Raw genomic sequence first — 21639 nt, 5'->3', positions numbered from 1 at the left:
TGGTACAGAGTGTAAGTACCCCTTGGTACCCACTACAAGCCAGGCCAGCCTCCTACAGTATCTCTACAGGGAATGGACTATACAGTGGAACATAGACCTGGGAGTACCCACTCCAATGCAGATGGACTCTCCAGATATTTCCACTTAGACAATGAAGACTCATCAGGTCATGGCTAGTCTTATTGTCCTTCGTTTGGGGGGTGGGTTGTGTAGGAAAGTACCATCTTGCCTGGCATGTTACCCCCATATTTCACTGTGTATATGTTGTTTTAGTCTATGTGTCACTGGGGCCCTGCCAGGAATCTTCCCCCTGCAACCGCAGGCACCAAAAGACTGCATCACTGGTCCTCTGGGTCCCCTCTCAGCACGACGAGCTTGGTCCCTGGAACTCAGCAACTCTGTCCAAGTGACTCCCACAGTCCAGTGACTCTTCAGTCCAAGTTTGGTGGAGGTAAATCCTTGCCTCCCCACGCTAGACTGCATTGCTGGGTACCGCATGATTTGCAGCTGCTCCGGCTCCTGTGCACTCTTCCATGATTTCCTTTGTGCACAGCCAAGCCTGGGTCCCCGACACTCCAACCTGCAGTGCACAACCTTCTGAGTTGTCCTCTGGCGTCGTGGGACTCCCTTTTGTGACTTCGAGTGGACTCCGGTTCACGTTTCTTTCAAGTGCCTGTTCAGGTACTTCTGTGGGTGCTGCCTGCTTCTGTGAGGGCTCCCTGACTTGCTGGGTGCCCCCTCTGTCTCCTCCTCCAAGTGGCGACATCCTGGTCCTTCCTGGGCCACAGCAGCACCCAAAAACCTCTACCGCGACCCTTGCAGCTAGCAAGGCTTGTTTCCGGTCTTTCTGCGTGGGAACACCTCTGCAAGCTTCATCGCGACGTGGGACATCCATCCTCCAAAGGGGAAGTTCCTAGTCTTTCTTGCAGAACTCCAAGCTTCTTCCAACAGGTGGCAGCTTCCTTGCACCCTCAGCTGGCATTTCCTGGGCTCCTGCCCACTCTTGACACTGTCGTGACTATTGGACTTGGTCCCCTTGTCTTACAGGTACTCAGGTCTGGAAATCCATTGTTGTTGCATTGCTGGTGTTCGTTATTCCTACAGAATTCCCCTATCACGACTTCTGTGCTCTCTGGGGGTAGTAGGTGCACTTTACACCTACCTTTCAGGGTCTTGGGGTGGGCTATTTTTCTAACCCTCGCTGTTTTCTTACAGTCCTAGTGACCCTCTACAAGCTCACATAGGTTTGGGGTCCAATTGTGGTTTGCATTCCACTTTTGGAGTATATGGTTTGTGTTGCCCCTATACCTATGTATTCCTATTGCAACCTATTGTGATTCTACACTGTTTGCATTACTTTTCTTGCTATTACCTGCATAATTTTGGTTTGTGTACATATATCTTGTATATAAATCTCATCCTCATACCAAGGGTACTCACTGAGATACTTTTGGCATATTGTCATAAAAATAAAGTATCTTTATTTTGAGTACTTCTGTGTATTGTGTTTTCTTATGATATTGTGCATATGACACCAGTAGTATAGTAGGAGCTTTACATGTCTCCAAGTTCAGCCTAAGCTGCTTTGCCATAGCTACCTTCTATCAACCTAAGCTGCTAGAAACACCTCTTCTACGCTAATAAGGGATAACTGGACCTGGCACAAGATGTAAGTACCTCTGGTACCCACTACAAGCCAGGCCAGCCTCCTACAATGACTCCTCCACTGGCTCTGGAGGGGGCAACATGCCCTTTGCTCTGTCCTGGGGAGTGCAAGGACACAGTCTCTTGAGTGGATGACTTCTCCATGGCTCTGGAGGGGGCAACATGCCCATTGCTCTGTCCTGGGGAGTGCCAGGCAACAGTCTCTCGAGTGGATGGCTTCTCAACTGGTTCTGGAGGGGGCATCGTGCCAAGTGAGCTTCATCCTGGGGAGGATGTGGTGAGTGGATGGCTTCTCCACTGGTTCTGGAGGGGGCATCGTGCCCAGTGAGCTTCATTCTGGGGAGGATGGGGTGAGTGGATGGCTTCTCCACTGGTTCTGGAGGGGGCATCGTACCCAGTGAGCTTCATCCTAGGGAGGATTGGGTGAGTGGATGGCCTCTCCACTGGTTCTGGAGGGGGGCATCGTGCCCAGTGATGCAGAACTTGGGGAGTGCAAGGCCACAGTCTCTCAGCTGGGTGTCATACCCACAGGATATGCAGTGGCCAGGCTGCACAATAGCCCATGGATGCAGGACTATACACTGTCCTCCGCCGGAGACGGTTGTTCAGTGGTGGTGCTGCTGCTGTTTGTGGTGGGGGGATGCTCCAGGTCATCCCCTGCAGCGTCGTACCACTGTCCACTGGGGCTGCTGCTGCTGGTGGTGGTGGCGGGGCTGCTGGTGGTGGTGGGGGGAGGCTCCAGACCATCCACTGCAGCCTCGGACGGCTGCCCACTGGGGCTGCTGCTGCTGGTGGTGGTGGTGGTGCTGCTGCTGGTCGTGGGGGGTGGTTCCAGCCCATCCCCTGCAGCCTTGGATGGCTTCCCACTGGGGCTGCTACTAGTGGTGGTGTTGGTGGTGCTGCTGGTGGTGGGGGGAGGCTCCAGCCCATGCCCTGCAGGCTCGGGCGGCTGCCCACTAAGGCTGCTGCTGCTGGTGGTGGTGACGGTGCTGCTGGTGGGGGGAGGCTCCAGTCCATTCCCTACAGCCTCGGGCGGCTGCACCACCATGGTTGGTGGTGAGGTCTCAGACTGAGTCCCAGCACCAGGCCCCTTGTCCTTACTGCCTGCTGGTGCAGGCCCCTTGCCCTTCCTGACAGCAGCTGGGGATGGCTCCTGGCCCCTTTTGGCAGCTGCTGGGGCTGGCTCCGTGCCCTTCCTTCCTGCAGCTGGGGCTGGCTCCTTGCCCTTCCTTCCTGCAGCTGGGGCTGGCTCCTTACACTTCCTTGAAGCACTTGGGGTAGGCACCCTTTCCGTCTTGCTGGCTGGTGGCCGGGATCCTTTCCGACCTGGAGTTGCTATGGACACTACTGTGCCCGTGGACTGGGTGGCTGAGGTGCTTGCCTAGGTTTTGACCTCCCTGGCCTGACGTGAGGGACAGGGGGGAGGGGTAAGGAAGAGGTCAATGTTGGAGAGGAAGAGCTTCTTAGGGACATTGGGGCAGGGAGAGGGAGAAGGTTTGGAAGTGGAGGAAGAGGGAGTGGTTGTAGGAGGTGTCAGTCTGCTGTGTTTGGGTGCAGGTGCATGGGCTGGATGCTCTTCTAAGGTGAATGGCTGTTGGGTGTCTGAGTGCTTGCATTTATGTACTTTGGGAGGAGGGGGCACAGACACAGTGGGAGAGGACACAGGGGGCGTGTGCATAGATGTGTGGGTGGGGACTGCCAGTGAAGGGTGTGTACTGATAGGTGTGCTGGTGATGGTGGTAATGGATGAGAATGGAGTTCATGCAGGTGTGAGTAGAGACGCTACTGGGAGGGAGGTGGATGACAAGGAGAAGAGGCAGTGGAGGCAGTGGATGTTGGTACGTCTGCATCTGGATGGTGTTTGTGTGAGTGCCTGTGGTATGAAGTGTGGTGCTTGTGTTTGCCATGTCCACTCTTGTGTGTTGTCCTGTGTGCATGATAGTCTGCCTGTATGCTTGGGATAGGTTGGGGATGAGGGGAATGGGACTGGGTGGAGGAATTTGGAGGGGGGAGGGTGTAAACAGGGACAATGGCTGCCATCAGAGAGGAGGCCAGAGCCTGGATTGATCTCTGTTGGGCCGCCTAGCCAGTGTAAATGATCTCCAGAAATGCATTGGTCTGCTGCATTTGGGCTGCCAGACCCTGGATGTCATTCACAATGGTTGACTGCCCAACAGAGATGGATCGCAGGAGGTCAATAGCCTCCTCACTGAGGGCAGCAGGGCTGACTGGGGCAGGTCCTGAGGTACCTGGGGCGAAGGAGATGCCCAACCTCCTGGGTGAGCGGGAACGGGCAACTCGCTGAGGGGCTGCTGGGAGGTGGTACTGGTACGGGGGTGGCGGCTGTACCTGTAGCTGGGGTGGACACAGAGGTGTCAGCCACCACCAGGGACTTTCCATCAGAGGAGGTATCCGTGTCCGAACTGTCCCCTCCAGTCTCCGCCGTGGTGCTCCCCTCACCCGCCGTCCCACTGGTGCCCTCACTGTCGGTGGATTTGGCCTCCTGGGTCCTGTGGGATGCAGCTCCCTCTGTCACCGGTGCCTCTGCTCCTCTGCCAGATTATGCTAATGCACATAGGGACAGGGTCACAGAACAAAAAGGGGGGGAGATAAAGGATACACTTGGTCAATAGTGTCACCAACACCACCGTTGGTGTAGACAACACACAGGGAAAAGCCCTACGAACTGGGCAATGCACTACCAGTCACAATGCTAGTCACCAGCCCATTGATAGGGACACCTAACGCCAATTGCAGCATACCTGAGACCCACATACCCCTGCCCAGTAGTGGATGCCTACTAGCTTGGTTGGAGGACCTTCAAATCAGAACCCTGCCTAACATGGGACCTACTCTGCAATGTCAGGCCTGGCCTAGGGGCACCCACAAGGCCCCCACCCCCCACCCGGATACCACCCCACCAGGCGTAATTTGTAATGAAGGGTACTGTCCTCCCCCCCTGGTTGCTGCTGTGATGCCCCAAGCGCCCATCCAGCTCCGGATAGGCCACCACCAGTATGCGGGCTATCAGACGGGCACCCCTTCCTCGTTGGGAGGCTATCCCCAGCTGGGTCTCCGCGGTCTTCTGTGCCCACCGTCTCAGGTCCTCCCACCGTTTCCGATAGTGGGTGCTCCGCCTGCCATAGACCCCCAGGGTCCCCATGTCCTTGGCGATGGCATGCCATATACCCTTCTTTTGATGGGTGCTGACCTGCACGGAAATACACACAGGGAAAGGTATTAGTCCGACCATCCTGCCTGTTACACTTATGACCCACCATGCCCCTTCCCACACTGCCCAGGGCCCATTCACCAACCCCCCCCCACATGAGGCCTTCACACACAGCACTCCATGCATTCATGGCCCATGCATCGTACTCTTGGTGTATTCACCTGTTGGTCTGGAGGTCCAGACAGCAATCTGTACTGGGGTAGGACCCTATCCACCAGTCTCTCCAACTCCGCCAAGGTGAAGGCAGTGGCCCTTTCCCCAGTCACACAAGCCGTGGTCAGTTCCAGACACAGGTCACAGCAGCACATGCAGTGTAGGTCCTCTCCTGTTGAAGGTCAGGTAGTAAGTGAGTGAACAGATAGAAAATGGTGGTCACATCCGCGGCGGTGCGTACCGTCACCGCTGGCATTCATCACCATTGGCCACTGTACCCCATAGGGCCCAATGACAACCAATGAAGAGTTGCACTGCGGTTCTGGACCGCCTCACGCAATGGCGCACAGCGTCAGCGGAATTTACTCACTTCCACCTGTCCCTCCATACTATATAGGCGGACTCCATTTCAGAGGGGTGCAGGCCATGGATCCTAACTACGTCACATTACTCAAATTCACATTTTGGACCTATTACACCTAAATAATGTAACAATCACAATATGCATATAACTGTAGTGGTTGCTATGTACAGATAATGACCAGCTGCTCACTCTTTTGCCACATAGATTGCAACCACTGTGGATGAATAGGAGATGGAGACATCCCCCCATGTACAGATCCCTGGTGGACTTGGCAACAATGGAAGACAGGCACATTATCCTCACCTATAGACTTGACAGGGCCTCAATCACGGAGCTGTGTGCCCAATTGGAGCCTGACCTAATATCTGCTATCCGTCACCCAGCTGGGATCGCCCCTCTTGTGCAAGTTCTATCTGTGCTCCATTTCCTGGCAACTGGCTCTTTCCAAGTGACAGTGGACTTGGCAGCAGGAATGTCACAGCCAATGTTCTCAATAGTGTTGACCAGAGTGTTGGCTGCCCTGGTTAAACACATGTGCAGCTACATTGTTTTCCCCCAGGTGGAGGATTTGGCCACAGTGAAAGCTGACTTCTATGCAATGGAACATATCCCCAACATAATTGGGGCAATTGATGGAACACATATTGCATTTGTCCCCCCCCCCACAGAATAAACACGTCTTCAGAAATTGAAAGAGTTTTCACTCCATGAATGTCCAGATGGTGTGCCTAGCAGACCAGTACATCTCCCATGTAAATGCTAAGTATCCTGGGTTCGTGCATGATGCCTTTATCCTGAGGAATAGCAGCATTCCAAATGTGATGGCCCAACTCCAGAGGCACAGGGTGTGGCTAACAGGTGAGCCCTGGTTCCCATCCAGTGGATGTGGGTGTATTGGTATGTTGTGGGTCCTAAGGGTGAGTGTGTGGCTAACAGTAGTCCCTTGATATTTGCAGGTGACTCTGGTTACCCCAACCTCTCATGGCTACTGACACCTTTGAGGAGTCCCAGGACAGGGGCAGAGGAACGTTACAATGAGACACATGGGCGAACAAGGAGGATAATAGAAAGGATATTCGGCCTCCTGAAGGCCAGATTTTGTTGTCTCCATCTAACAGGTGGATCCCTGTGCTACTTACCCAAGAAGGTCTGGCAGATCATCGTGGCATGCTGTATGTTGCACAACCTTGTCTTGCGCCGCCATGTGCTCTTTTCTGCAGGAGGAGGAGGCTGGAGATGGCCGTGTGGCAGCAGTGGACCCTGTGGACAGTGAAGATGAGGAGGCAGAGGATGAGGATGAGGACAACAGAAGTCTAGTCATTCGTCAATACTTCCAATGACACACAAGTAAGACTGTGTAACTTCACATTTCATTTACAATTTGATGTGTGACATTGTCACTGGCGGCTGTGAATTCCTACTTCTATGCCCACTCACTGTACCCTTTGGCATCTCTTTTTGCAGATGTTGGTGCCCCACTATTGCTCCTGTTGTGTTCAGTGCAGTCAACTACAGGTCTTTCCTATGTAAACATTACTGTACAGTTGAATTGCAATGTTTGAACCTTGTTAAACGAATACATTTTGAAATCATTTGACATACACCATACTTGTATTTTTTCAAAGTGTGTTTATTGCAGTGCTCTGAAAAAGAGGGGGTAGTTCAATGGGCTGGGTTGATGATGGAGGAAAGTCCAGGGTAGAGTCCAGTCTATTAGTATCACAGGTGCAGTGTCCAAGGGGGCATAGGAAGGGGAGCAATGGCAGTTCAAGGTGGACAAGGTAACAAATTGAGACACAAGGGTTACAATGAGGAGAATCTTATTTCCTGGCGGGGTTCTTGGCAATAGTCTCTGGCTTCTGCCTGGATCGCAGATAACATTTGTGGGGTGGTTCACCTTCTGCAGGGGGAGGGGTGCTGGTGGCCTGTTGGTCCTGTGGCAGGGCCTCCTGTCCACTAGCGGCAGCAGAGGTGGAGGGCTGTTCAGTAGTCAGGCTAGTGCCTGGGGCCCAGTGGTGTGCCACTGCCTCCCTCATACTGTTTGCCATGTCTGCCAGCACCCCTGCAATGGAGACCAGGGTATTGTTAATGGACTTAAGGTCCTCCCGGATCCCCAGGAACTGTCCCTCCTGCAGCCACATGTTCTCCTGCATCTCATCCAGAAACTGGCCAATCGTATCCTGGGAATATTGGTAGGCTCCCAGGATTGCTGTGAGTGTCTCCTGGAGGGTTGGTTCCCTGGGCCTGTCTTTCCCCTGTTGCACAGCAGTCCTCCCAGCTTCCCTGTTGTCCTGTGCCTCTGTCCCTTGAACCGTGCCCTCTGCCACTGACCCCAGGTCCCTGGTTGTCCTAGGTTTGTGGGGTGCCCTGGGGTCCCTGTAGTGGTGGACACACTGCTGATTGACGTGTCCTGGGGACAGAGGTATGGGCCCACTGGGTGAGTGCTCTGGTGGTGTTTCCTGAGGGGGGAGGCTCTGTGATGATGTGAGACTGTGGCTGGGTAACCGACTGTCCGGAAGTCCCTGATGGGCCAAGTTGGTCATCCAGATCCAGGCGAGCAGAGCTTCTGTCATCATTGTGGTGTGGGCCTCTTCTTTGGGGGGACTGGATGTTGCTGGCACCTCTTCTCCTGTGACATTGGCTGGGATACCTGTGGGGATGTAAATGCAGTGTTATTGTTTCTGTGTGTGACATCTTGTGCATGGGTAGGTTGCCCTTTATGGTTGTTATTGCCCTGGCAGCTTTGCCTTGTGTGAGTTGTTATTTGGTGGGCTAACTGATTGTCTTTAGTATGCATGCATTAGTGATAGGTGTCCATGCAGGGCTGTGAGGGGTGTCCATGCATTGGTACAGCATGCAATCTTGGCGTTAGAATGAGTGAGATGTAATGGTTGGGTGTGTGGGAAGTGGTGGAGTGATAGGTGTGAGGGTGAGGATGGGGGTATGTGATGGCATGCAAATAGGGGGTGATAGAAATAGAGAGTTGACTTACCAGACTCCAGTCCTCCTGCTACTCCTGCCAGGCCCTCAGGATGCATGATTGCCAAGACTTGCTCCTCCCATGTTGTTAGTTTTGGGGGAGGAAGTGGGGGTGCGCCACCAGTCCTCTGTACAGCGAGCTGGTGTCTTGCTGCAAAGGAATGTACCTTCCCCTGTAGGTCCTTCCACCTCTTCCTGATATCATCCCTTATTCTGGGGTGCTGTCCCACGGCGTTGACCCTGTCCACGATTCTCCACCAAAGCTCCATCTTCCTAGCAATGGGTAACTGCTGCACCTGTGATCCAAATAGCTGTGTCTCTACCCAGATGATTTCCTTCACCATGACACTCAGCTCCTCCTCAGAGAATCTGGGGTGTCGTTGTGGTGCCATGAGTGTAGCGTGAGTGGTGTGTGTGAGGGTGTGGAGGGTGATGTGTTGGGGTGTGTGTTGTATGGGACATGGATGGTGGTGTGTGGGTCTAGTTTTGTCAGTAGTCGTGATGTCAGTCTTTCGACAATGGTTTGTAGTCATAAAGGTATAGTGGTGTGTGTGTGTGGGTGTGGTGTGTGTATGGGTGTCAGGTGTGTGTAGTTTGAATTGTCCAATGTGGTGCTGTTTTGTATGTGTGTGTGTATTTTGAGCTTGGCGTTATATACCACCAATGGTTTACCACCATTGAATGTCCGCCATGGTGATTTGTGGGTCATAATGTTGTGGGCATTGTTCTGTTGGCGTAACGGTGTGGGTTTTGCTACCACCACTTTATCACTGACCTTTGTTGTGGCGGATTTGTGTGTGTCTGAATAGTGACGGATTGGTGTGTGTGTGTCATAATATGGTTAGCGGATATCTGCCACGGCGACGGTATGTTGGCGGCAGTCGGGATGGCTTTAAGTGGGATTTACCGCCAATGTCAAAATGAGGGCCTCTGTCACATCTGCATTCATGTGCATACTGAATGGAGAGGAAGGGTGGAGAGCCTGACACTTATATTTCAAAGGCCAGTGGCCTGTCATCACACAAAGGACTGATAACCCTCCACAGGGACCCTGGTAGACAGGACTGGGTTAAAAGGGGAACTTGTGCACTTCAAAACCACTATTTGAATTATCCCCCACTTCAAAGATATTTTTGGGTATATAGACTGGGTCTCTGACCCCACCAACTCAGACACTTCTGGACCTACACCTGAACTCTGTCAGAGGAGCTGCCTGGCTGCCCAAAGCACTCATTTAGACTGCTTTGCTGAGAAGGACTGCTGCCCTGCTGTTGCCCTGCTTCCCTGCTGGCCTCTGACTCTGCTGGAAGGACTCTGCCTTCCTCCTGAAGTGCTCTTCAAAGGCTTGGGTTGAGTTTACTTCCTGTTTCTGAAGTCTCAGGACTAACAAAGACTTCATCTCTTCAAGAAAGTCCTTGTGTGTTGTATATAGACCCCTGCAGAGATCGACGTAAAGCCTGCATTGCAGCTGAGAAATTACCACACAGCTGACTGGAACCACACAGCACTGACTTCCCGACTGGAAATTCGACCCAGCTCCTGCCTTGTGATGAAATATTTGACACCACCTACTGGATTGATGCAGTGGTGGTCCTTCTCCCAGCATGTGAAGGATTTTTCCACACATCATCCATGGGCCTCAAAATGTATCCGCATCGCAGTGAGGAACCAAGACTGCACGCCGAAAAACAATGCAAACCCTTGCAGCATGGAAAGGAACGACGCATAATCTGATGCAGCATCTTATTTTTCCACACATCTTGTCCTCTGCGGTCTCCATGCTTCGTTATTTTTGACGTATCCTAGGTACTGTTTGCAACAAAAAACAACTGTTAATTTCTATGGATTGAGCCTCTTTTAAACCTTTTAGAAATTATATTTCAACTTGTGCCTATTGGATTTTTGTCGTTGTGACCTTATTTTATTCAAATAAATATTATTTATTTTTCTAAACCTGGGTGGTATATTTTTGTGGTGTTTTATTGTGTTACTGTATGATTTATAGCACAGATACTTTACACATTGCCTTCTAAATTTAGCTTGCCTGCTCAGTGCCAAGCTACCAGAGGTTGGGCACAGGATAATTGAAATTGTGTTGTGCCTTACCCTGATTAGGATTGTGGTCCCTTTGTGGACAAGGGTGTATACCTCTGCTAACTAGAGACTGTAGGAGGCTGGACTGGCTTGTAGTGAGTACCAAGGGGTACTTGCACCTTGCACCAGGCCCAGTTATCCCTTATTAGTGTATAGGGTGTCTAGCAGCTTAGGCTGATAGATAATGGTAGCTTAGCAGAGCAGCTTAGGCTGAACTAGGAGACGTGTGAAGCTACTACAGTACCACTTAGTGTCATATGCACAATATCAAAAGAAAACACAATACACAGTAATACTAAAAATAAAGGTACTTTATTTTTATGACAATATGCCAAAGTATCTTAGAGTGTACCCTCAGTAAGAGGATAGGAAATATACACAAGATATATATACACAATAGCAAAAATATGCAGTATAGTCTTAGAAAACAGTGCAAACAATGTATAGTTACAATAGGATGCAATGGGGAAACATAGGGATAGGGGCAACACAAACCATATACTCCAAAAGTGGAATGCGAACCACAAATGGACCCCAAACCTATGTGACCTTGTAGAGGGTCGCTGGGACTATTAGAAAATAGTGAGAGTTAGAAAAATAACCCTCCCCAAGACCCTGAAAAGTGAGTGCAAAGTGCACTAAAGTTCCCCTACGGACAAAGAAGTCCTGTTAGAGGAATAATGCAGGAAAGACACAAACCAACAATGCAACAACTGTGGATTTCCAATCTAGGGTACCTGAGGAACAAGGGGACCAAGTCCAAAAGTCACAAGCAAGTCGGAGATGGGCAAATGCCCAGGAAATGCCAGCTGCAGGTGCAAAGAAGCTTCTACTGGACAGAAGAAGCTGAGGTTTCTGCAGGAACGAAAAGGGCTAGAGACTTCCCCTTTGGTGGACAGATCCCTATTGCCGTGGAAAGTTGTGCAGAAGTGTTTTCCCGCCAAAAGAACGCCAAGAAGCCTTGCTAGCTGCAAATCGTGCGGTTAGCGTTTTTGGACACTGCTGTGGCCCTGGAGGGACCAGGAGGTCGCAAATTGGACCAGGAGAGAGAGGGGACGTCGAGCAAGACAAGGAGCCCTCTCAGCAGCAGGTAGCACCCAGAGAAGTGCCAGAAACAGGCACTACAAGGATGCGTGAAACGGTGCTCACCTGAAGTCGCACAAAGGAGTCCCACGTCGCCGGAGACCAACTTAGAAAGTCGTGCAATACAGGTTGGAGTGCCGTGGACCCAGGTTTGGCTGTGCACAAAGGATTTCTGCTGGAAGTGCACAGGGGCCGGAGTAGCTGCAAAAGTCGCTGTTACCAGCAATGCAGCCCAGCGAGGTGAGGCAAGGACTCACCTCCACCAAACTTGGACTGAAGAGTCACTGGACTGTGGGGGTCACTTGGACAGAGTCGCTGGATTCGAGGGACCTCGCTCGTCGTGCTGAGAGGAGACCCAAGGGACCGGTAATGCAGCTTTTTGGTGCCTGCGGTTGCAGGGGGAAGATTCCGTCGACCCACGGGAGATTTCTTCGGAGCTTCTGGTGCAGAGAGGAGGCAGACTACCCCCACAGCATGCACAAGCAGGAAAACAGTCGAGAAGGCGGCACGATCAGCGTTACAGAGTTGCAGTAGTTGTCTTTGCTACTATGTTGCAGTTTTGCAGGTTTACAGCACGGTCAGCAGTCGTTTCCTTGGCAGAAGGTGAAGAGAGAGATGCAGAGGAACTCGGATGAGCTCTTGCATTCGTTATCTAAAGTTTCCCCAGAGACAGAGACCCTAAATAGCCAGAAAAGAGGGTTTGGCTACCTAGGAGAGAGGATAGGCTACTAACACCTGAAGGAGCCTATCAGAAGGAGTCTCTGACGTCACCTGGTGGCACTGGCCACTCAGAGCAGTCCAGTGTGCCAGCAGCACCTCTGTTTCCAAGATGGCAGAGGTCTGGAGCACACTGGAGGAGCTCTGGACACCTCCCAGGGGAGGTGCAGGTCAGGGGAGTAGTCACTCCCCTTTCTTTTGTCCAGTTTCGCGCCAGAGCAGGGCTAAGGGGTCCCCTGAACCGGTGTAGACTGGCTTATGCAGAATTGGGCACATCTGTGCCCAAGAAAGCATTTCCAGAGGCTGGGGAGGCTACTCCTCCCCTGCCTTCACACCATTTTCCAAAGGGAGAGGGTGTCACACCCTCTCTCAGAGGAAGTTCTTTGTTCTGTCATCCTGGGCCAGGCCTGGCTGGACCCCAGGAGGGCAGATGCCTGTCTGAGGGGTTGGCAGCAGCAGAAGCTGCAGTGAAACGCCAGGAAGGGCAGTTTGGCAGTACCAGGGTCTGTGCCACAGACCACTGGGATCATGGGATTGTGCCAACTATGCCAGGATGGCATAGAGGGGGCAATTCCATGATCATAGACATGTTACATGGCCATATTCGGAGTTACCATTGTGAAGCTACATATAGGTAGTGACCTATATGTAGTGCACGCGTGTAATGGTGTCCCCACACTCACAAAGTTCAGGGAATTGGCTCTGAACAATGTGGGGGCACCTTGGCTAGTGCCAGGGTGCCCTCACACTAATTAACTTTGCACCTAACCTTTACCAGGTAAAGGTTAGACATATAGGTGACTTATAAGTTACTTAAGTGCAGTGTAAAATGGCTGTGAAATAACGTGGACGTTATTTCACTCAGGCTGCAGTGGCAGGCCTGTGTAAGAATTGTCAGAGCTCCCTATGGGTGGCAAAAGAAATGCTGCAGCCCATAGGGATCTCCTGGAACCCCAATACCCTGGGTACCTCAGTACCATATACTAGGGAATTATAAGGGTGTTCCAGTAAGCCAATGTAAATTGGTAAAAATGGTCACTAGCCTGTTAGTGACAATTTGGAAAGAAATGAGAGAGCATAACCACTGAGGTTCTGATTAGCAGAGCCTCAGTGAGACAGTTAGTCACTACACAGGTAACACATTCAGGCACACCTATGAGGACTGGGGCCCTGGGTTACCAGGGTCCCAGTGACACATACAACTAAAACAACATATATACAGTGAAAAATGGGGGTAACATGCCAGGCAAGATGGTACTTTCCTACACAACCCCCCCCCAAACGAAGGACAATAAGACTAACCATGACCTGATGAGTCTTCATTGTCTAAGTGGAAATATCTGGAGAGTCCATCTGCATTGGAGTGGCTACTCCCAGGTCTATGTTCCACTGTATAGTCCATTCCCTGTAGGGATATGGACCACCTCAACAATTTAGGATTTTCACCTTTCATTTGTTTTAGCCAAAGTAAAGGTTTGTGGTCTGTCTGAACAATGAAGTGAGCGCCAAACAGGTATGGCCTCAACTTCTTCAGTGCCCAGACCACAGCAAAGGCCTCCCTCTCAATGGCAGACCAACGCTTTTCTCTAGGGGTCAACCTCCTACTAATAAAAGCAACAGGTTGATCCTGGCCCTCAGAATTAAGTTGTGATAGGACTGCCCCTACTCCTAATTCAGATGCATCAGTCTGGACATAGAATTTTTTAGAGTAACAAGGGCTTTTCAGGACAGGTGCAGAGCACATGGCCTGCTTCAGCTCCTCAAAAGCTTTCTGACAGTTTGCTGTCCATAATACCTTTTTAGGCATTTTCTTGGATGTGAGGTCATTAAGAGGGGCTGCAATGGAGCCATAGTTCTTAATGAACCTCCTGTAATACCCAGTGACCTAGGAAGGCTCTCACCTGAGTCTGAGTGGTAGGGGGAACCCAATCAATAATTGTTTTGATTTTCCCCTGTAGTGGTGCAATCTGTTCCCCACCAATTGTGTAGGAAAGTACTATCTTGCCTGGCAAGTTACCCCCATTTTTCACTGTATATATGTTGTTTTAGTTGTATGTGTCACTGGGACCCTGGTAACCCAGGGCCCCAGTGCTCATAAGTGTGCCTGAATGTGTTACCTGTGTAGTGACTATTTGGAAAGAAATGAGAGAGCATAACCACTGAGGTTCTGATTAGCAGAGCCTCAGTGAGACAGTTAGTCACTATACAGGTAACACATTCAGGCACACTTATGAGCACTGGGGCCCTGGGTTACCAGGGTCCCAGTGACACATACAACTAAAACAACATATATACAGTGAAAAATGGGGGTAACATGCCAGGCAAGATGGTACTTTCCTACAGAGACCCCATTTCTAACAACCTCGATGAGGATTGATTCAATGGAAGGATGAAAATGCTCCAGCAGATCTGGTAGCAGAGTTATGGTTTGTCCCATAAGGGGGTAGAATCATTCAAGTGTAGTGTTAGGGAAATAGGATTGCCCTATGCAAATGCCCAGTGCAAACATTGTACATCCTGAGTTCTGTCTCATGGTCTGTTCCAGAGAAAGATGAAGTTCCAGCATCATGCTACAAGTAACAGATGTGTGAATATTAGTAGGGTGTTGCGCTGGCATTGCTTGAAGAGTATGGTAAAGTGTGATGTTGTGAAATGTTTTGAAGAGTCATCGTCTTCAAAGTGATTGTGGCGATTGTTTCTCAAAATGTCCGCAGTTGTTGTTGACAGGTTCGTCGGCACCTAAGATCCAGAGATAACGCACAAATGTATAAGACACTTGTTTAATTTATTGACTGCAGTAAGGTACCTGTCATGTGACATCGTTGGCAGGGCCAATAGTTTCTCTTATGTGAGCACGATTTATTGGTTCGTATTGAGTGAATCCTGAGTGCATATGGAGGATCTCTATCAACCGGTGTGAGAACTGCTGGTCAAGTTACACCCATTGTGTAATAATGAAAGCCACAGTCAGAAAGTGTATATCCAGACAGCTTTGAAGTGTTTGAATTCTTACCCTGTAGTGTGCAGACAGATTGCTGGTTTTTGCTTGCAGTATTTTTGAATTAGGCGTGTGTGAAAAATTGTGTAAGAAACAATTGTGGAGTGACTACAGCTGCTGTAAGAAGTGAGTGTGATGTCATTGTGTGTCACACTGCTAATGGTTGTTGTGAATCTGTGCAGGTATGGTGGACAGTACTGCTTTGCTGTTGGTTGAGAACATTGAGAGAAAAGGATTGTGGTATTGAAGTTACTTTCTGATTCGATCAAAAGATAATGTGATTAATTGAATTTGATTCTTTCAAGTGTTGAAGACTGCATTAAGAGAAGATGTTTTTATTTCATTCATACAGGGTATAGAAGCCCCCCGAAAGGAACTCCGGGTCATCATGAATCTTCTAGCAAAGGATTTAATGCATGTGTGTTTCTAGATCACTGTGAAAGAAGGTGCTTTAGCATTTCCCTGTGGACCTGATTACTTGGCAGAATAAACTGATTGATGAGATTCTGCAGTATGCACAGGTACTGCAGTGATGAATTAGAGTTCAAGCTGAAAAAATTGAAAGAGAAACTAATGGTCATGCAATTGAAAGCTGCACAGAAAGCTAGTCAGAGTCCACAGATGATGGTGTACACTGGAGGTATGCAAGTAGTGCCAGAGCGGTTAATGAATGTTGTTCAGCCTAGAAGATGAGGATGTGGTGTCATATAGATCAAAGTGGAGGTGTTCTTGATATCCAGGCTTTGAAGAGAACTAATCCGTGTCATGCATGGGGAAATTTAGGTCATTGGTGACAGGAGTGTCACTTTCTTAATGCAAAGGATCAGGTACAGAATGTTGGAGTTGCACAATTTCAAGACAATAATAAAGCTGAAGTTCAAAGAATTTAAAGACCCTGAGTGTAAAATGTAAATGTGTCCAGAGGACAGCAGATGCAGTTACCACAAGCCCTGATGACTCAACAGCAGATGGTTATTCCCCAAATGAATCTGAATCCGATTGCAAATGCAAATGTTAATCAGATAGCATCACAGTTTCCCCTAATGGACCTGAGTGATGAGGAATTTTCAGAAAGTATTCGAGGTGATAGCTCTGATGTTGATGATTGCATTCTAGATGCATCTTAAGCAGTAGATCAACGTGATCCCTATGTAAATGCTGACGCTATGGGCCATTATGTGTCATTACTGGTAGACACAGGAGCTACATGTTCCACTGTTTAAACAGCAGAAGTGCCAAATTTGTCACATTCATCAAAGTATGTGCCTGTAAAAATAGGTTCATTTGAAGATGTGCACCAATTTGTGGTTTGCGATTCAAGTTCTGTGAGCTTGCTTGTACGTGACAGGCCCCGCATTAGAACTCTGCTCTGCCGGCAGAGTTTGCGGAATTCTGGCACTTCGTGCTGTGCAGAGTAGCGCAGAGTTCCTGAATTCCAACATCTGGTGCGAAGCGAAGTTTATTCGCACGAGTGGCATTTGTTTTTGGCACTCACGTGCTGCTTCTGGCTGCATGGGCAAGACTTTGCAGGTATTCACGCTGCTTCTGACCGTGACGGCGGCCAAAACAGTCATGCTCGCAAGCGTGAATGCACCACGAGTAGATTTTCTACTTAACATGCATCTAAATCTAGTCAAAAATAGGTTTTTGAGTGGATTTTCTTCTCCAATTAACCCCTTAAGTTGTTTTTTAGTGTGAGAAGCCTTATTATTTTTTCAAACAGGAAGGAAGTGCTCCAACTTCCTGTTCTTGTCCAACAGGCTCCCCCAAGTGCTTTGTCCCTCTTATGGTCACTTTTCACTTGGATTTCGAGGTGAAAGGATCACTCTCTTTGTCTCCTGGATATACCTTTAGATTAAAGTATTTTACTTTAATTTGATTTTTAAATTTTATAGTAGTCGGTGGCCTGGAGTTTAAGTGTGGGCCAAATTTTTATGTATTTTGTTTTTCATTGACTTTTCTACAGTTGTAAAGGAAAATGGTTGCACAGCTCAGTACTTTTTCTACATATTTGTAACATTTCCAATATTATTTTACTATGTGGCCTAGATTTCCAAAGGGCCATCTAGCCAGAAGGCCCAGTAATAATAGTCATCAGTGTATGAAATAATTGTTTCAGCGGTTTATGTTTTTAAAACTTCAGTTAGGGCAGGGATAGCATTGGATCAAATAAAAAATGTTGGCTATTGTTTGCATTTTATGTTTTTTGCAAAAAGTGTATATGTTATGGGGTAATATTTTCTGGCACAGGAGGATGTGTACTGTTGTTGTGACATTTTAATAGCTCACTAAATTTTCATGTTTTGCATTGCTGAATGAATGTTAGTGTGTTCTTCAGTGTTACCACCATGCCTCCTTGTGGCCAGTGTGTGTGTGTGAATGTGCGTGTGTGCATATGTGTGCGTGTGTTTGTCATCACCCACCATTTGTCTTTATACTCTATGCCGTGTGGCCAGTGAACATTATGTGTAGTCCATGTCCATAGACTTGCAAGTGTTCTTTGTTCTCCATGCCTGTCCATGCTGCAGAAACCATTGCCCCCAAGCTCTGCCTCACCATCAACTGCTCACTAGCTGCCGCCACCTTCCCCAATGACTGGAAACACACTGAGATCAACCCCCTCCTCAAGAAACCATCGGCTTACCTCACCAATCTCAAAAACTTCAGGCCCATCTCCCTACTTCCATTTCCTGCGAAAGTCATAGAAAAAGCAGTCATCGGCCACCTCACCACGTTTCTAGAAAGCCACAACATCCTCGACATCTCCCAATCCAGATTCAGGTCAAACCACAGCACCGAAACAGCCCTCCTGTCCGCAACAGACGACATCCGCTCCCTACTGGACAAGGGAGAGACGGCAGCACTCATCCTACTTGACCTCTCAGCAGCGTTTGACACAGTCTCCCCTCACACCCTGATAAGAAGACTCCACGAAGCAGAACGCAACAAGTGAGACTCGCCCCCTTGCTTGCGGAACCCACACTCACCACCTGCAGAGTGCCCCAAGGATCCTCCCACAGCCCCACGCTGTTCAACGTCTACATGGCCCGCTAGCCACCATCGTCAGAAGCTATGGAATAATCATCAACTCCTACGCCTACGACTCCCAACTCATCCTCTCCCTCTGCAACAAACCAGTGAAGGCCAGACACACCTTCCATGAGGACATGAAAGCAGTCGCCAACTGGATGAGAGATAACTCCTTTCAACTCAACACAAAAAAGACCGAGGTACTCACCCTGGGCCCGCAACCCAACGCATGGAGCGACTCCTGGTGGCCACCCACCCTCGGAAACCCACCCACCACCGCCAGCCATGCCCGCAACCTCAGATTATTCCTGGACCCCGATCTCAGCATGAACTATCAGATCAACGCAGTCACTTCCACCTGCTTCTGCACCCTCCGCCTCCTACTCAAGACCGTCAAATGGATCCCCCTTGAGCATAGAAAGACTATCACACATGCCCTCACCACCAGAAGACTGGACTACGGCAACACACTCTACACCGGAATCAACAAAAAACGGAACCGCAAATTGCAAAACTTCCAGAGCGCCGCCGCCAGATTGATCCTCCACCTACTCCGACACTGCCACATCTCACAACACCTATGCACACTGCACTTGATCCCTATTGAAAAAATAATCACTTTCAAAATACTCACCTACACACACAAAGCCTCCATAACACCGGACCTGCCTACCTCAACCAGTGACTCAACTTCCACATACACCACAGGACCCTACGCTCAGCCCAGCTCTCCCTCGCAGAGGTACCCCGCATCAGGAAAACCAGAACAGAAGGATGCTCCTTCTCTTACTTTGCTGCCACCACCTGGAACACCCTACTCGTCCACATCAGACAAACCACCTCCCACCCCAGCTTTACAAAGGAACTGAAGACATGGCTTTCCTAATCCACCTCTGGCACACGCTACACCCCCGAGTGCCTGGAGACCCTAACGGGTGAGTAGCTGTGCTCTATAAACCCTGAATGATTGATTGGTGGTTCACATTAGTTGTTTGACCATGTGGCTGGCAGCCATTTTGAGCATCCAGCCAATGTCCCTTTGCTATAGGCTTGCATGTATTCTTTCTTTGCCATGCCTCCTTGCTCCTTGTATCATTTGACCAAGTGGCTAGCGGCCATTTTGTGCATCCAGCCAGTGTCCCTTTACCATAGATTTGCATGTGTTCTTTGTTTGCCATGCCTCTTTGTTCCTTGTTGTTTGACCATGTGCCTGGCAGCCATTTTGTGCATCCATCCAGTGTCCCTTTGCCATAGACTTGTATGTGTTCTTTGATCCCCATGTCCTCTTCCTCCTTGTTGTTGGTGTTTGATCATGTGGCTGGTGGCCGTTTTGTGCATCCAGCCAGTGTCACTTTTCCATAGGCTTACATGTATTCTTTGTTTCCCGTGCCTCCTTGCTCCTTATTGTTGTTTGACCATGTGACTGGTAGCCATTTTGTGCATACAGCCAGTGTCTCTGTGCCATAGGCTTACATTTGTTCTTTTTTCCCCATGCCTACTTGCTCATTTGTGCTGCTTTATCATGTGGCCGGTGGGCATTTTGCACATTTAGCCAGTGTCCTTTTGCCCCAGGCTTGCATGTATAATTTGTTTGCCATGACTCATTGCTCCCTATTTAACGATGCAGCTGACAGCCATTTTGTGCATCCAGTCAGTGCCCCTTAGCCATAGGCTTGCATGTGTCTTTGTTCTCCAAGACACCTTGCTCCATGTTTGACCATGTGGCTGGCGGCCTTTTTGTGCACCCAGCCAGTGTCCCTTTGCCAAAGGCTTGCATATGATCTTTGTTTGCCATGCCTCCTTGTTCCTTGTTGTTGTTTGACTATGTGGCTGGTGGCCAATTTGTGCATCCAGCCAGTGTTCCTTTGCCATAGGCTTGTATGAGTTCTTTGTTCCCCACGCCTCTGTGCTCCTTGTTGTTGTTTGGCCATGTGAACGGCAGTCATTTTGTACATCCAGCCAGTGTCCCTTTGCCCTAGACTTGCATGTGTTATTTGTTCCCCATGCCTCCTTGCTCCTTATTGTTTTTTGACCATGTGACGCCTTCAATTTTGTGCATCCAGCCAGTGTCCCTTTGCCATAGGCTTGCATGTGTTCTTTGTTCCCCATGACTGCTTGCTCTTTTGTTGATGTTGTTTGACCATGTGGCTTGTGGTCATTGTGTACATCCAGCCAATGTCCCTTTGCCTTAGACTTGCATGTGTTATTTGTTTGCCATGCCTACTTGCTGTTGTTTGACAAAGTGGCTGCCAGCCATTTTGTGTATCCAGCCAGTGCCCCTTAGCTACAGGCTTGCATGTGTTCTTTGTCCCCATGGCTCCTTGCCTCTTGCTGTCATTGTTTCACCATGTGGCTGGTGGCTATTTTGTGCACCCAGCCAGTGTTCCTTTGCCATAGGCTTGCATATTTTCTATGTTTGCCATGCCTTCTTACTGCTTGTTGTGGTTTGACCATGTGGTTTGGAGCCATTTTGTGCATCCAGCCAGTGTTCCTTTACCATAGGCTTGCACGTGTTCTTTTTTCCCATGCCTCTGTGCTCATAGTTGTTGTTTGACCATGTGGCTGGCGTCAATTTCGTGCATCCAGTCAGTACCTCTTTGCCCTAGCCTTGCATGTGTTCTTTCTTCGCCATGCCTCCCTGCTGTTGTTTGACCATGTCACTGGAAGCCATTTTGTACATACAGCCAGTGTTCCTTTGCCATTGGCTTGCATATGTTCTTTAATCTCTATGTCATTTTGCTTCTTGTGGCTTAACCATGTGGCTGGCGGCCATTTTGTACTTTCAGCCAGAGTCACTTTGCCTTAGGCTTATATGTGTTCTTTGATCCCCACGCCTCCTTGTTCCTTATTTGTTGTTGTTTGACCATGTGGCTGGTGGTCATTTTGTGTATCCAGCCTGAGTCCCTTTGCCCTAGGTGTGCATGTGTTCTTTGTTTGCCATGCATCCTTGCTGTTGTTTGAACATGTGGCTGGCAGCCATTTTGTGCATCCAGCCAGTATCCTTTTGTCATAGGCTTGCATGTGTGCTTTGTTCTCCATGACTGCTTGCTCCTTGCTGGTGTTGTTTGACCATGTGGCTGGTGGCCTTTTTGTACAGACAGCCAGTGTCCCTTTGCCCTAGGCTTGCATATGTTCTTTGTTTGCCAAGCCTCCCTGCTCCTTCTTGTTGTTTTGCCATGTGGTTGGGAGCCATTTTGTGCAGCCAGCCAGTGTCTCTTTGCCATAGGCTTGCATGTGTTATTTGTTACCCATGCCCCCTTGCTCCTTTTTGTTTGATTTTGACCATGTGACTGGCGGCAATTTTGTGCATCCAGCAAGTGTCTC

This window comes from Pleurodeles waltl, chromosome 11 (genome assembly GCF_031143425.1).
Source record: "Pleurodeles waltl isolate 20211129_DDA chromosome 11, aPleWal1.hap1.20221129, whole genome shotgun sequence".
In the NCBI taxonomy this organism is placed as follows: Eukaryota; Metazoa; Chordata; class Amphibia; order Caudata; family Salamandridae; genus Pleurodeles; species Pleurodeles waltl.
This window is presented reverse-complemented; position numbering follows the sequence as displayed.